Source organism: Phyllobates terribilis, unplaced genomic scaffold, assembly GCF_046119375.1.
Source record: "Phyllobates terribilis strain yellow unplaced genomic scaffold, ASM4611937v1 Scaffold_5__5_contigs__length_657084704, whole genome shotgun sequence".
Taxonomy (NCBI): Eukaryota; Metazoa; Chordata; class Amphibia; order Anura; family Dendrobatidae; genus Phyllobates; species Phyllobates terribilis.
Window position 1 is genome coordinate 505,077,746 of NW_027362765.1, and position 17,077 is coordinate 505,094,822.

General features: G+C 40.8%; 1 protein-coding gene across 2 annotated transcripts in view; it reads left to right on the top strand.

Annotated features, from left to right (window-relative positions):
- The window catches only part of MYPN (myopalladin), a 283,025-nt gene that overhangs the window by 52,898 nt on the left and 213,050 nt on the right, over nt 1–17,077 (top strand). Inside the window, exon 2 of one of the 2 annotated variants that reach the window (XM_073685590.1) lies at nt 7,205–7,304. The exons of the other annotated variant lie outside the window; for it this stretch is intronic. The gene's annotated coding sequence lies outside the window, so the exon portion shown is untranslated. The remainder of the gene's footprint in view (nt 1–7,204; nt 7,305–17,077) is intronic. 2 annotated transcript variants of the gene reach the window in all.

Here is a 17,077-nt window from a genome sequence, read left to right on the forward strand (position 1 = left end):
GTTTGGTGGTCAGATGTTTCCTTCATTATTACAGGTTTTTAACCCCTTTATCCCCCAAGCTTGTTTTCACCTTCATGACCAGACCCAATTTTACAATTCTGACCAGTGAGACTTTATGTGGTAATAACTCTGGAACTCTTCAACGGATTCCAGTGATTCTGAGATTGTTTTCTTGTGACATACTGTACTTCTTGATAGTGGAAGAATTTGTTCTCTATGACTTGCGTTTACTTGTGAAAATATCGGAAATTTGGTGAAAATGTGGAAATTTTGCAATTTGCAAACTTGCAATTCTTATGCCCTTAAACCAGAGAGTTATAACATTTACCACATGTCTACTTTACATCTGTATCATTTTTAAAGCATATTTTTTTTGTTAGGAAGTTAGAAGGGTTAAAAGCTGATCAACAATTTCTCATTTTTACAACAAAATTTGCAAAACCATTTTTTTAGGGACCATATCACATTGGAATTGAATTAGGGGGGGCTATATGACAGAAAATACCCAAAAGTGACACAATTCTAAAAACTGCTTAACCCTTCAGGTCTTTCACAGGATCTGGAAGGAAAAATGAACATTTTTACTTTTTCACCAAAAAATAATTTCAGCCCCAAATTTTTTATTTTCACAAGGGTAACAAGAGCAAATAGACCTCAAAATGTGTTGTGCAATTTCTCCTGAGTACACCGATACCACATATGTGGAGAAAAATTACTGTTTCGGGGCACGGCAGGGCTCGGAAGGGAAGAAGCGCCATTTGACTTTTGGAGCGCAAAATTGTCTGGAATCATAAGTGGATGCCATGTAACGTTTAGAGAGCCCCTGATGTGCCTAAACAGTGAAAACCCCCTACAAGTGACCCCATTTTGGAAACTACACCCCTCAAGCAACTTATCTAGAAGTGTGATGAACACTTTGAACTCCCAGGTGCTTCACAGAAGTTTAGAACATAGAGCCATGAAAATAAAGAATTACATTATTACCACAAAAATGTTCTTGTAGCCCCAATTTTTTTTCTTTTCAGAAGGGTAACAGGAGACAATGGACCACAAAATTTGTTGAGAAATTTCTCCTGAGTACACCGATACCCCATATGTGGTCAAAAACTACTTTTGAGGCACAGTGCAAAGCTCAGAAGGGAAGAAGCGCCATATTGGAGTTCAGATTTTGCTATAATGGTTTGAGGGAGCCATGTCAAATTTCCAGAGCCCCTGAAGTGCCAGAACAGCAGAAACCCCCCATAAATTATGTCATTTTACAAACTATACCCCCAATGAATTCATCTAGGGGTGCAGTTTGCATATTGACTGCACATGTGCCTCACAGAATTTTATACCATTGGACAATGAAGAAAGAATAATTAAATTTTTACCACTAAAGTGTTGTTTTAGCCCCAACTTTTTATTTTTTCTAAAGGCTAGTAGAAAAAATGGACCTCTCAGTTTGTTGTGTAATTTCTTCTGATTGCGCCAATACCCTGCATGTAATCGGGAATTGCTTTTCAGGTACAGTGCAAAGCTGAAAAGGGAAGGAGTGTCATATTAAAGTGCAAATTTTACTGTTATGGTTTACGGGTGCCATGACCCACTGGGAGAGCCCCTGAGGTGCCAGAACAGCAGAGTTCTCCCCCATAAGCGACCCCATTTTACAAACTAAACATCTCAATTAATTCATTTAAGGGGTGCAGTGGTCATATTGACACCACAGGTGTGCCACAGAATTTTATGCCATTGGACAGTGAAGAAAAAATAATTACATTTTTACCACCAACATTTTTTTTAACCCAGATTTTACATTTTCACGCAGGAAAATGGGTAAAATACATGCGTTTTTCGACAGCTTTTAAGTATGTTTTTTATTAGGTTTTTTATGTGTTTTTCCTCATTCATTTGAATGGGTAAAACACGCTGCAAAAATGCAGAAAGAATTGACATGCTAAAAAAATGCTTTTATGGTTCAAATCCACTAGAAAGAAATAAGCAGCATGTGCATAAGATTTGTGCAGTGTCTTTTAAACTTGAAAAACGATGCAAAAAAAATAGAGAGGGAACAAGCTCTAACTAAGGCCACGTTCACATGTTCAGTATTTGGTCAGTGTTTTACCACCTCTTGCACCGACCTGAGAGCAGAGCATGGAGCTCCCGACTCAGTATCTGTAAATTACTGCTATTTTTACATAATAGAGATGCCTCCTGTCAGTACACCATTTTTCACTGCTATGACCTGGACCTGCCCTTTCTATTTTAAAATCCTTTATATGTCGGAGAAAGGGCACAGAGGGACAATGTTTGGGGAAACATTGGTGCCTGCAGCTGCCGGCAGAGGATGAGGGGCAATGAACATCCACTCCACCTCAGAGAGTTATGTAGGGGCAGCAGTTGTTACTGGACTGCTAAAGTGCCACCCCCTGAGATAACCTATAGATTACCACCTGTGGTGAAATGCCATGTTGCTTATTGGCAGATAAAGGTTCAAGCCCCCCCCATGGGAAGCTAAAGAATAAAGTAAACATTTAAAAAAAGTGTTTTAAAAAACATAAAAGTTAAAAAATAGCATATTTCGTATTGTCAAATCTGTAAAAAGTCTGCTCTGCTAAAATCAAAAAAATATTTAATCCGTATGGTAAATGTTAATAAGAAGAAAAAATGCGTATAAATCGCATGCAAATCAAATTGCAACAGTTCCCTTGAAAAAAAACGCAATAAAAAGTGATCAAAACATTGCACATACCCCAAAATTGAATGAATAAAATCTATATTTTGGCACACAAAAAACAAGTCCCCAACAGCTATATGTACAGAAAATAAGAAGTGTTTCTGGTTTCAGAAAATTATACAAACCAATTTTTTTTTTTTACAAAGTTTTAAAGTTTCTTTTTACCACTAAATTATATATAAAAAATCTTATGTTTGGTATAGCTGTAGTCGTACTGACCTGAGCAATTATGTTGTCAAGTCATTTTTACATAACAATGAAGGCTGTAAAAACAAAACCCAAAAACAATGATTGAAATGTATTTATTTTTTCACAATTTCACCACACTTTTTTCCCCATTTTTCAGCACCTTATAACATTATATTTTAAATTAAATGTTGTCATTCAAAACTAAATCTTGTCCCACGAACAACATAAAAAAGTTATGGCTCTGGGAAGTAGGAGAGAACAAAACAAAATCGCAAAAAAAAACAGAAGATCGCCCAGTCACAAAGGAGTCAATAATTTATTGAACATGTGTAGCACCCCGAGGGTTCGGTTGCTACAGAGGTATTGCATCTCACCCAGATGTGCGATATCTCACTTCCAGGTAAGGATGGAGTGTGGCTCAGGACCCTAACACCCACATGCACTACACCACATTTCCGGGGGACAGCTCGACGGTGCTCCCATTAGTTATGCAGGCACGAGTGAGCATGTCCCTGGCTGGAGTGGGGGGAGGGAACACCTAGAGAAGGGAACCCGGTAGTGTGTGCGTGGGGGAAGTAGATCCTGGGTGCACTCTGTACAGGAGTATAAAGGGAGGCACCATCTTGGAAAGGGAGTGAGTTGAGAGAGGAGAAGACAGGGAGCAGAGCTGCTTTATGGGCTCTGCTCCACAGGCAGGCCCTGTCAGGAGGCCTGAGCCTGGAGGAGGGAAGAAGGAGGAAGAGGAGCAGACTGGGCTCCAGGAAGGACAGAGGGGACCCCAGGGGTGTGGACTGGCTGGTAGCCACCACACGCCCGCCGCTACCTGAGTAGGGGGGTCAGGTCAAGAAGATGGGAACCGGATCCCAAATTAGTGGAGGAGAGAAACTACCCTCAACTAAGAACCGGAGGCTGCGACATTACATGTGGAGCAGCCCCTCACCACACCCGCTAGAAAGGCACCACATAGGACCTGGGAAACGCAGGCCAACGTTTGCCCACCAAGAAGGTCCGAGGCAGCTGGACATAAGCGTGGTCACTAGTGGGGTTGAAGACCAGAGACAGGGGACATAAAGGGGGTCCTGCAAAGCACTCCAGAAAGACCTGGGAGTTAACCGAGCCCCTCACCTGGTGAGCACAGCGCGACACAGGCGGCCACCTCTGCAGCGGTGGCCTGGAGCAGTAACCGAGTAACCGTGAGTAAAGACCCTGAACTGCACCACCAAGACTCCGAGTTGTCTTTGTTGCGCTCGTGTACCACCATCACCCCCATCATCTATCCCTGCTGCCCTGAGGCCATACCCCTCCCGTTGGGGGTTATACCACCACGCTGCACATCCTCATACACCTGGCCTCAGTGGACTGTTCTGCAGCGGCGGCTTCAAAGCCGCACTCAACGGGTGGCGTAGTCGATCAAGTTAACATCTACTGCCATAGACTGCCACTTAGTTTGACTCCCTGGGCACGGACCGGGTCACCGCCACGAGACTACAACCCTCAACAGATCGGGCTCCGGGTAAGCTCCCGCGTGCGCAACGGTGCGCGACACAGGCCCAGGGGCGCGTCACATGCAAATCACAGATATTTTTTGTACTGTGTGCGAAAAATATTTATTTAATTTGTAAAATTTCTAAAATATGATGGATACAGTATATTCTCTTTAAAAACTCTAGTGTATATAAAACAAGCATTTACTTTTAAATATTTTGTTTCTATCATGTCTGCTGGGATATAATTGATGTATATTACAGACCCAGAGTCGGAGGCTGCACTACTGAAACAATTAAGATGGCAGTTGATTTCCATTAGACCTTATTTACACAAGAATATTGAAACATGGCTGAAATAAAGACATATAGATGTGGAATAAAAAAGCTTTCGTTCTATTTTACATATATCCACTGTGATTGGATTGTATTTGTATTGTTCATTACGTGGGTGTCTGGGACTATAAAGTCTGTGGACTAGGAAATATCAAAAATATCCCATTCAGATGTGGCTATGGAAGATATGATTTCATCCATTAAAAATGTGTCCATTCTGTAGAGAAAAATATGGTGTGAATATAAAACAGAATGGTGCACATCGGAAAAGAGATGTAAAAAATGATTAAGTACCTATATTTCCTACATTAGCTAATATGAACATGAAATATGCTTGTGTAACTGGGGCCATAGAAGTCGAGCTAATTTAGTAATAAAATGAAAAAATGTTTTACACCTGGTTAATGCATGCCGTGTACCTGTTATTTCACACAAAATTCTTTATAATAATAATAATAATAATTTTTATTTCTAAAGCGCCAACATATTCCGCAGCACTTACAATTAAGATTTATTTTACTTATCGTACATAGCACCATCATGTTACACACTACACACTTGACACATTATACTTTACAGACTTTATCATCACCATTAAAATTGGGGATGAAGACAGAGACATCAATCAGGCACCTATGGGTGTGATTTCTGAAGACGGGCAAGACTACATAGCAATGAGTACATGCTGGGACTACTCAAAGTCATTAGCATATGTGGCACCAGACTATTAAATGGCGATTTTGACATAGTACAGGGAACTTTTTGTAAACAATGGGGATGTTAGGAATCAGTATAGAAAGTGCTGTGTGTGGTGCAATTGGCTTATGGGGTAAATCCTGCTGACAGGTTCACCCTTGAAGGTATTTTCCTGGTCGCCAGTAGGGCCTTGCTTTGTCTAATACTTGTACAGCTATGAATGTAATATCACAGAGACCTCCTGAGTACACCGACCGAACAGCATTAGGGAGCAAGAGAAGAATGTTCAGAGTAAGTACTTTAGAAAGTTTGTGTAACACTTTTTACACTTATGACCTTTGAAGCAATCGTCTGAATTGCATACAGTCCCTTTAAAGGGGACATGTCACCAAGTCAACAGTGGTCAGTTTTTGCTCTTAGTTTAATCTTGCTGTTCCCCTGAGTATTCTGTTTTTTCTTTTCTAAAATCTGCCATAGGGCTCCAGAGATATGGGGCTTTTTATTTAGCGCTAATTTTTCCCGATCTTTGCTAAGGGTTCTCTAGGGCGTGTCTTTAGGCGGCTTTGCATAATTACCCTGTAAGCCACGCCTACTTGTAAAGAGCATACAAATTGGCAGTGGATAAAAAATCCCATACCTCTAGAACTGTATGGCAGATATAAAAAAAGAAAAAAGTAAAATACACAGGGGAGCAGCAGGAATACAATAAGAGCATATCTGGCCCCTTTTGATCTGATGACAGGTCCTCTTTAAGGAAGAAAAATTTAAGGAGCAATTTTTCAACTTTGAGACGTTTCTTAAAAATTAGGGAGGCGTGGGGACTAGCTCTAAAAATGTTTTTGCCTTCTGTACATGAGTATTGCCTCTGGAAACCATTTTTGTTGACCTTATTTAGTATAATTTCCATTTAAGCTTAGATTTGCTAATCAGAGAACCACGCAGATATTCCCTGCAGAGCCAGAGGAATTCCTGCGCCGTCACTGACATTGAGACAGTTACCATGTGATGGCTGCATGAATCAGAGCTGTCCTAATAATTACATTTACTGCAGTGATAGCGAGACACATTTCCTAGTGGAGTGTGAGGTCCCCTGTTAAATGCATATCAGATTAGCCTCACATTAATAAGTAAATACCTTTTCAGTAAGTAATACCTTTTCCTTTGGGGTAAGCCCATGAATGACTTCAGTAGCCATAAATATTTCTCCTCATATATAATATAGCAAACTAAGAACGTGCAGCTGTCCATATTAAACACCCTGATCATCCATCCACAAGTGAAAGGCCCGTTGTCTGGATCAGGCACAAATGTCAGATGTAGTAGAAATTCCATACTGCTTAGCAGAAGAGATTCACTTTGCAGCACATGCTGATAGTTGTAGTGCAGGACACTATACCATTTTTCAGTATACGCGTTATATAAATTCTTCATGACTTTTTAAGATCTCTGATTGCAACTGCACGCCGTAAGGATTCTCCCGTGCCGAGAGCTCTGACAGCAAGTATGTTATTTGCATGAATGCGGTCACTTGCCAACTAGACTGTATGCAGTGTCGCTCAATACAAGTATATTGATGGAGGCCGAATACTGTCTAGTCGGAATGTGGCCGGAAGTATACTTGTCAGACAAAGCGCAGAAAGTGTCTAAAACACATAATAAGTGTGGTACCAGTTATGAAAAAATAGTTTTTTTTATGCAAATTGCACTTCTCCAGTGTTTCCATAGTCTGGTCTTTGGGAACATGCCAGTTTGACTTTCCTTTTTATGCTTTTTTAACAAACAGGAAGAAGTCACTGAACTGCTTATCACTACTTTTGGAAATCAATATCTAGACAGTTCAGCATTACCAGAGAACTGCAGTTCTTCTTCAATACATCTCTATGGTAAATGTTTTTCTTTACTTTTCCTCAAAAATAGGACTGTGTCACATCATTTTGTACTAATTGTCAGATTAACAGTAAGAGTCAAAACGTATATATTACTTTTTTTTTTATGCAATTTGCCTTCATGTTTTTATTAATGCAAATTTTAAAGGGGGTTTACTTGGACTTTATTATTGATGGCCTATCTTTGGGATACATCATGAATATCAGATAAGTCAGGGTCTGATTCCTGGCAGCCCGAACAATCAGTTGATTGAAGGAGCTATGTCTCATTAGTGAGTACTGAGACCTCTTCAAGCTTATTAGGCACCAATCTGCACATGAGAGTTATAATTCAGCTAAGTCCAATTCACTTTAAAGGGACTAAACAGGTTAATGCACTGTAGCACCAGAGCCCCTTTAATCAACTGATCCATGGGTTTATGAGGAGTAGACCTGATATTGATGTCATACATCAGACTGCACTTGGATAACATCCATGTGTGATCCGATTTTAAGGGACTGACAGAATGGAGAATATGGAGAATTTTTTTTTTTCTCATCATGGAGAATCGGATCACACTCTGAGCAAATTCTAAATCAGAGTTTGATCAGAGGGGGATTTGCAAAATTGAACCAATTGTATCAGATGAGAGAATATACGCTCATGTAACAATAACCTTATGGTGCCATTCAGAGTAAGGGCTCATTCAGAAAACAGTGATTTTTCATCAGTGTTTGTATGCCAAAACCAGGAGTGTCTCCAAAACACAGAAAATGTGTCAATCTCTCAACTATAGTTTTTCTCTGTATGTTCCACTCCTGGTTTTGGCATATAAACACTGAAAAATCACTGACGTCTGAATGAGCCCGTTGAAAAAGTGCTCACTGGATCCTAGAGTGCTGCTGCTGCACAGTCTCCTTATGCATTAGACCTAATTTGTGTCTTCAATCTTCCCTGTTGATTCAAAAAACTTTACATAAATCAATATTACAAGAGAATATATGAAACTTTGTAAGAATATATCTGTATATTATAATAGAAAAGAAAGCTTTCTTCTCCATTTATGAGCCACTTCTTACCCTCCCCCTGTATTCTGAACTCACTATCCACGCTGCAAACACAGCCCATATCCTTCTTGGTCAAAGCAATACAAACTGCCAACACAGTGAGGTTACACCTCCCGTACACTGCACAGCGAGAATCAAGCAGGCATAGGCAGATGGGGCTGCAGCTTCAAACAGCTGTTTTGCCTTACTTCAGAGCTGGATTCACAACTACAAAGTTCAGTAGTGCTATATAATGTCTTCAATACTAAGGCTGTCACCACTGTTGAGAAATTTCATGAGAAAAAGACCGTGGACCCACTGTAACTTTGATCATAAAAACTAAGCAGAAAAGTAGATGAGTAGACTTGGTTATGCTTGAGATATTGAGTATTTATTTGATCCGACAACAGGAAGAACAGAAATCGTATGACGTTTCGACCTATGCAAAGGTATATTTCAAGGACATCTGTCATACGATATTTAAACAGATTAAATGTGAACAGGTGGCACATGTAAATGGGGGAGGCAGGGTGTCCGGGATCAATGACAAGTACAGGTGCATCTCACTAAATTAGAATATCATCAAAAAGTTAATTAATTTCAGTTCTTCAATACAAAAAGTGAAACTCATATACACTGCTCAAAAAAATAAAGGGAACACTTAAACAACAGAATATAACTCCAAGTAAATCAAACTTCTGTGAAATCAAACTGTCCAGTTAGGAAGCCACACTGACTGACAATCAATTTCACATGCTGTTCTGCAAATGGAATAGACAATAGATGGAAATTATTGGCAATTATCAAGACACCCTCAATAAAGGAGTGGTTCTGCAGGTGGGGACCACAGATCACATCTCAGTACCAATGCTTTCTGGTTGATGTTTTGGTCACTTTTGAATGTTGGTTGTGCTTTCACACTCATGGTAGCATGAGACGGACTCTACAACCCACAGAAGTTGCTCAGATAGTGCTGCTCATCCAGGATGGTACATCAATGCGAGCTGTGGCAAGAAGGTTTGCTGTGTTTGTCAGCGTAGTGTCCAGAGGCTAGAGGCGCTACCAGGAGACAGGCCAGTACACCAGGAGACGTGGAGGGGGCCGTAGGAGGGCAACAACCCAGCAGGAGGACCGCTACCTTCGCCTTTGTGCAAGGAGGAACAGGAGGAGCACTGCCTGAGCCCTGCAAAATGACCTCCAGCAGGCCACAAATGTGCATGTGTCTGCACAAACTGTTAGAAACCGACTCCATGAGGGTGGTATGAGGGCCCGACGTCCACAGATGGGGGTTGTACTCACAGCCCAACACCGTGCAGGACGCTTGGCATTTGCCACAGAACACCAGGATTGGCAAAGTCACCACTGGCGCCCTGTGCTCTTCACAGATGAAAGCAGGTTCACACTGAGCACATGTGACAGACGTGACAGAGTCTGGAGATGCCATGGAGAGCGATCTGCTGCCTGCAACATCCTTCAGCATGACTAGTTTGGCAGTGGGTCAGTAATGGTGTGGGGTGGCATTTCTTTGGAGGGCCGCAGAGCCCTCCATGTGCTCGCCAGAGGTAGCCTGACTGCCATTAGGTACCGAGATGAGATCCTCAGACCCCTTGTGAGACCATATGCTGGTGCGGTTGGCCCTGGGTTCCTCCTAATGCAGGACAATGCCAGACCTCATGTGGCTGGAGTGTGTCAGCAGTTCCTGCAAGATGAAGGCATTGAAGCTATGGACTGGCCCGCCCGTTCCCCAGACCTGAATCCGATTGAGCACATCTGGGACATCATTACTCTCTCCATTCACCAATGTCACGGTGCACCACAGACTGTCCAGGAGTTGGCGGATGCTTTAGTCCAGGTCTGGGAGGAGATCCCACAGGAGACCAACCGCAACCTTATCAGGAGCATGCCCAGGCGTTGTAGGGAGGTCATACAGGCACGTGGAGGCCACACACAATACTGAGCCTCATTTTGACTTGTTTTAAGGACATTACATCAAAGTTGGATCAGCCTGTAGTGTGTTTAGCCACTTTAATTTTGGGGGTGACTCCAAATCCAGGCCTCCATTGGTTAATGAATTTGATTTCCATTGATGATTTTTGTGTGATTTTGTTGTCAGCACATTCAACTTTGTACAGAACAAAGTATTCAATGAGAATATTTCATTCAATCAGATCTATGATGTGTTATTTGAGTATTCCCTTTATTTTTTTGAACTGGGTGTTATATAGAGTCATTACAAACAAAGTGATCTATTTATTTCTGTTAATGTTGATGCTTATGGCTTACAGTCAATGAAAACACAAAAGTCATTATCTCAGTAGATTAAAATAATTAACAAAAAACACCTGCAAAAGCTTCCTAAACATTTAAAAATGTCCCTTAGTCTGTTTCAGTAGGCTCCACAATCATGGGGAAGACTGCTGACTCATTGACACACTCCACAAGGTCCCAGAGTTCCAATTTTCATTTGGAAATCAAGGTCCCAGAGTCTGGAGCAAGAGTGGAGAGGGACCCAATCCAAACTGCTTGAGGTCTAGTGTGAAGTTTCCACAATCAGTGATGGTTTGGGGAGCCATGTCATCTGTTCGTGTAGGTCCACTGTGTTTTATCAAAACCAAAGTCAGCTCAGCCGTCTACCAGGAAATTTTAGAGCACTTCATGCTTCCCTCTGCCGACAAGCTTTTTGGAGATGGAAATTTCATTCTCCAGCAGGACTTGGCACCTGTCCACACTGCCAAAAGTACCAATACCTGGTTTATAAGCAACAGTATCACTGTGCTTGATTGGCCAGCAAAGGTCGCCTGACCTTAACTCCATAGAGAATCTATGGGGTATTGTCAAGAGGAAGATGAGTGACACCAGACCCAACAATGCAGACGAGCTGAAGGCTGGTATCAAAGCAACCTGGGCTTCCATAACACCTCAGCAGAGCCACAGGCTGATCACCTCCATGCCACGCCACATTGATGCAGTAATTGAAGCAAAAGGAGTCCGACCAAGTATTGAGTGCATTTACTGAACATACGTTTCAGTAGGCCAACATTTCGGATTTTAAAAACATTTTTCAAGGTGTTGTTATAAAGTATTCTAATTTACTGAGATAATGACTTTTGTGTTTTCATTGGCTGTAAGCCATAATCATCAACATTAACAGAAATAAACACTTGAAATAGATCACTCTGTTTGTAATGACTCTAATGTAGATTATATACAAGTTTCACTTTTTGTATTGAAGAACTGATATAAATTAAGTTTTTGATGATATTCTAATTTAGTGAGATGCACCTGTATGTATAATCAATAGACTGGTTTAAATGGCATAACATTGCAATACAATAAGATGGCACAGTAGGTATATAGAACACATGATAGTGAATAAAGGTTAGACAATCTCAAAATTGAAGTACATCATCGAATACAGTCACTGGTCATGAAGGTGAACAACCTGGTCCTGGAGATAGTAAAATAGAGGCAAGTATAACAGGTAAGTATAAATATGAGGCTATATAAGGGCAGTAAGCCTAGTATAGGAAGGTATAGTCATGTAAAGATCAGAAAAGTGGAAAGGAAGAAGAAGGGGCATGCAGCCAGAATGTGTGCATTCTTCCCCAACACATTTCGTGCTCCACACTTCGAGTCCTTGTAAGAAGGTGAGACATATGAGTCAAGAATTTCCAGTGCTGTGCGTTTGTGCAAGAAACTGCCATCTACTTTCCAAATGAGACCCTGTGGAACCACCCAGAAGAGGGAAAGTTTCAGGGAGGAAGAGTTTGAATGGAGCACCGGGTTAGGTGACCTTAATGACACAGTTCCCCGGTATAAAAGGCCACCGTGCCAAAACGGGAGGAGATTTGTCGCCAAGTGAAGGAATGGGCAGGAAGTGTATCAAGGAAATTGCTGAGGTGAAAGGCTGCAGCAGAAAACCCGATATAGTGGGCTGTGGTGCGCCTGTAAGAAGAACCCGGGCGGCACCAAGCGAGTTCTGGAATCCATAGATTCCATGTATAAATAGATCCATAGATCCATGTATAAAAGACTCCCTCTCCCCTAGAGAGTCGTTAAGCAACGAGTTGAATCATTAGTTAGTAAGGTGCACTGCTAGTGAGTTGTGAGGTCCCTGGTCCTGGAGGGGCCAGGGTCCCGAGTCTGTAGTTCCCTGGTCCTGGAGTGGCCAGAGTCCTGATTCTGTAGTTCCCTGGTCCCGGTGTGGCCAGAGTCCTGAGTCCGTAGTCCCCTGGTCCTGGTGTGGCCAGAGTCCTGTGCCCAAACCCCAGGTCCTGGAGCGGCCAATACCTGAACCCTCATCCCCTGGTCTTGGAGCGGACAGTACCTAAACCCTCGTCCCCTGGTCCCGGAGTGGCCAGGGCCTGAACATTGTCCCCTGGTCCTGGTGCAGCCAGCTTTGTCCCTAAAGTTCCTGTCCCCTTGTCCTGGTGCGGCCGGTCCTGCTCCCGGAGTCCCTTGGTCCCGGTGCGGCCAGAATCTGAACATTCCTTTATCTAAGTCTCCGTGGACTGCATCTACTGAGTCTGAACGGAGCCCTAATCAGTATCAGCTAACATGACCCTGGGGGCCATCAGCTACTGCCAGACACTGCCCTGGAGTAGTACCTGGTAGCTACCTGCCTCACAAGCCTGACCTAACCACTAGTATGTCCAGTGAACACCAAGGTACAGTAGCTGCTTAGTTACATCCATACAGGGTAGGCCCGGTCCATGGGACAGTGGGTCCACAAATCCATGTGTGCCACTGTCGGGCATAAAAAACAGTGACTACATATGATGATGTATTTCAATTATGAGATTGTCTCACCTGTATTCATTATCATATCAGATTGTCTTTTATACTTACTGTGCCATTGTATTGTTGTGCCATTTATACCAGTATATCTTATGTACTTGTAATTGATCCCCAACAACCTGCCCCATCTCCCCCATTTCAACCATTCACATGTACTACTTTAATATTCTGTTTGCCATATTTGTATGACAGATGTCCTTGAAAAAGACCTTTGCATAGGTCAAATTGTTGGATGATTTCTCTTCGTAGCCAGATCCAATAAATACTCAATATCTCAAGCACAGTACAGTGTACAAGTCTACTATTCTGCTGAGAGAAAGATAAAGAGAATGTTACAGAGAGAACATTATACAGTATATTAAAGGGGGATCCGAAAATCAACCGGCTTATATGATAGTGCACTTTCACCAATCATAGAAACCAAAAAAGAAAAAGGGAGCTAGTGCAGCTATAAAGTAAAATAATAACTTTATTTAATTCATTATTAAAATCAATAAAAAATATTTAAAAGGGGAAAATGACATGGAGACCCCACATATCCAAATCCTAGAACTTTAATTATTATTATATAAATACTTTATGTCACAAATTTACTGTTTTATCCCTAGAATTCATTATATTATTCTAATCTTAGAATTCATTCTTTTGGTCTGGCAGAACAGATATTACCTGTACTATGTACCTAGAATACTGTTTGTATGATTTGGATATATGGGGTCTCTATGTCATTCTCCCCTTTTAAATATATGTTTTTATTGATTTTAATAATGAATTAAATAAAGTTATTATTTTACTTTATAGCTGCACTAGCTTCCTTTTTCTTTTTTGGTTAACATATTAAAGGGGTTGCCTCTTCTTAAATTACAAGTCTGCTGTCACGCTGTGTGACGCAAGACTTGTGAATTCTCACATCGCGCACACTTTGAGGATTCTCCGGTTCTGGCGCCAGGAATGTATGCATACTCCTGGCCACATTCTGACTACACTGTGTCCGGCCTCACTCAATACACTTCATTGGAGTCCTCAAAAGGCATAGGAACGTCCCGTTGGTAAACCCAGTTTTAAGAAATTAGCTTCCTAAAAGCTTCTTGATAACTGCTACACGCTTAAGAAATCTTAAAGGGGTATTCCCATCTCCAAGATCCTATCCCAATATGTAATAGGTGTAAGAATAATAATATTAGCCAATATCTCCAATTAGAAATGTAGTATAGTATTTTTGATTGGCTATATCTCTTTCCTCATGCGCAGCCATTGCAGGAACTTACGTATCCATGGTGACGTGCACTGATAAAGTCACAGTTAGTTAGCTAATTGCTAGTGGTCGTATCCATGGAAACCTAAGGTCCTGCAATGCCTGCGCATGAGGAAAGAGACATAGCGAATCAAAAATACTATACTATATTTCTAATTGGAGGTATTGGCTAATATTATTACTAATATACCTACTACATATTGGGAGGCGATGTTGGCGATGGGAATACCCCTTTAAATACATCCTAGTCCACAAGCCACTATTTGGGCTCCAAAACGTCTTTTGTTGAAAAGGCTTTCATCCTTGTGGTTTATGTAAAGCCTGTTTAAAATTGACTAATACCAAATTATTTAAAGGCACGAGAGGACCCAAGGAATATGTAATTTGTCCTTATCTTACCTGTTCATCCAAATCAGTGATCTATCAAGCCGAACGTCAGTGTGGTAAATATTACATTGACCTTTCCACTCATGAGTTGAAAATCAGAGTGAGAGAACAGAGATATCGACAAGGCCAAGACATCCAGGAGTGGGTGATAAATACAGAAGTGATGTCGTGTTTCTATTATACTTTTCCTCTGATTGTTCCTCTCCTGGTTTTGTCTTACAAATACTGATGTCAAATACTGACCAAACACTGAATGTGTGAATGTGGCCTAAGTCTGTGGATAAGCAGCTGACCCTGCTCTGATCAGCACAACACTCAGGAAGAGACAGGTGCACTGCTGACCCATCACTGCCATCATCTGTACTCCAAATGGATATGTTCTAATATCAGTGCAGATTAAGTCAGGCAAATAGACTGGGTAAAAGCAGGAGTCTGACATTTTTTTTTACAGGACTGAAGTCAAATCTACTAATAAAGTAAGTTGCATATTTCATAACTTTCCATGTTGGCAACAATTATAGAAAAAATGAAAGTTTTGTTACTCTTTCAGGGCTTCGTGGTTAAACTTGGCCTATTTAAAATGATCCATTTCGAAAACCGTATAGCTACTGTAGTGATGTGTCTTGATATTCACAAGTTAACATGTTTCATAACCACACAATAGCCAATCTATTATGACTCCTTTACATTGTACTTGTTACATACTGTAATACTATAGTAATGGGCATACTGCATTGGGCATTGGGCATTGGGTGTACTTCATGTGATATCACATGGGTTTTGGATCTCGATGGCAAACAATGCCACCTTTTTTTAAGTAATATGAATGGCATGTACAGTATATGATCTTCCATAAGACAGTATACACTGTGGTGATAAACAATGGGAATATAGGAAGGCTTTGTCAGCTTATGCAATAATAAAAAACTAGAAAATATAGACCATTGAAGGTCAGGTGTTGAAGTAGTCAAAGTCTGAACTTTTATTGCCAAATCTGTTACTTGCATCCAGTACCTTTCCATTGTTTAATGATGCTAGAAACCATCTGTAAATAAATTGATAAAATGCCTCAAATGCCTCAATTTTCCTACAGGAACATTCTTTTTGTTCTCTCCTAAACTATAAAATAAACGAGCATGGTGATCCAGTGTGGTCACTTCTTGTAGAACAGTCTATTATAAAGTTTACTTATTGTTGAGTAATTAAAAAATGCAGTACTAACTTGATGTTTTATTGGGCATTATTCTTATATTCTATGATATATTGATGCTGATATTGTCCTGGTTATTATTTTTTATTTTGTATTTTTGTAATTGAAAATTATTTAACCTTTCAATAAAAATTGAATTTTGAAAAAATGCAGTACAAGGAGCCGCTCTAGATTGTACAGGAGTAATTGTCTAGTACACAATAAAAGAAGTAATAGAAATTGCATCTTCATCTCTACCCTGGGGGATCTAAAAACTGTTATGATTCAGTAGACAGCTACCTTTCAGGAATCAACCATGCCCAGGAACACTTGGATTTGCTGAGCATTCATGTTTGTCACTTGACAAATGGTAAGGTTTTTAATTATAGAGTTAAGACTGTCCCATAAGGGTTGCCGTGACGTTGCGGGACAGCTTTTACATTATTTTGATCAAAATTATGTTAACTAAATACCCTTTATTATTTATTATTATTTTTGCACTATGCGATCTACCCATTTACTTCCAGTTATTTGGGTATTTTTCTTGTCTTTATGTTTTTTTTAATGAGGTGAGGGGAGAAGGCTGCTGACACACACCTCTGGCAGCAACTTACCTCTCCTGAAAACAAAAGGTTTGGGCATCAAAAATCCAATTGTTTGATCCTTCTCTTCTCCAATATAATCTTTCGGGGAAGAGTCCCCAATATACATTCGATGGTCAGCTGATCACAATCAATGCTGAAATCAGCAAGTTTGGACTAATTTCACCTACTATCTATGGGAGCCTTTAAGCCCATTGTATAGAAAAAAGCGAGTAGATTTGTTAATTCCAATGACCATTGAGTGGTCAAGTAGCATTAGCTTAGAAGAGACTGTGATGATTGTAATAAGCTTCTGTTCCTCGATAGACTACGTAATACAGAGGTGTACCCTGAGCTGAGTAGTAAACAATTTGATGGCTGTCACGTGGTTACTGCGACAGAGAGGGGACAGACGATCGTGGCGTCTGGTTTCATGAACTCCTGCACTGGTTAGAAGCACTTCTCCATCTTATTAAACAGTGCAGGTTTTTCATTGTTAGCAGTACTAGGGTTAATCTATTAAGTTGAAGCTCCT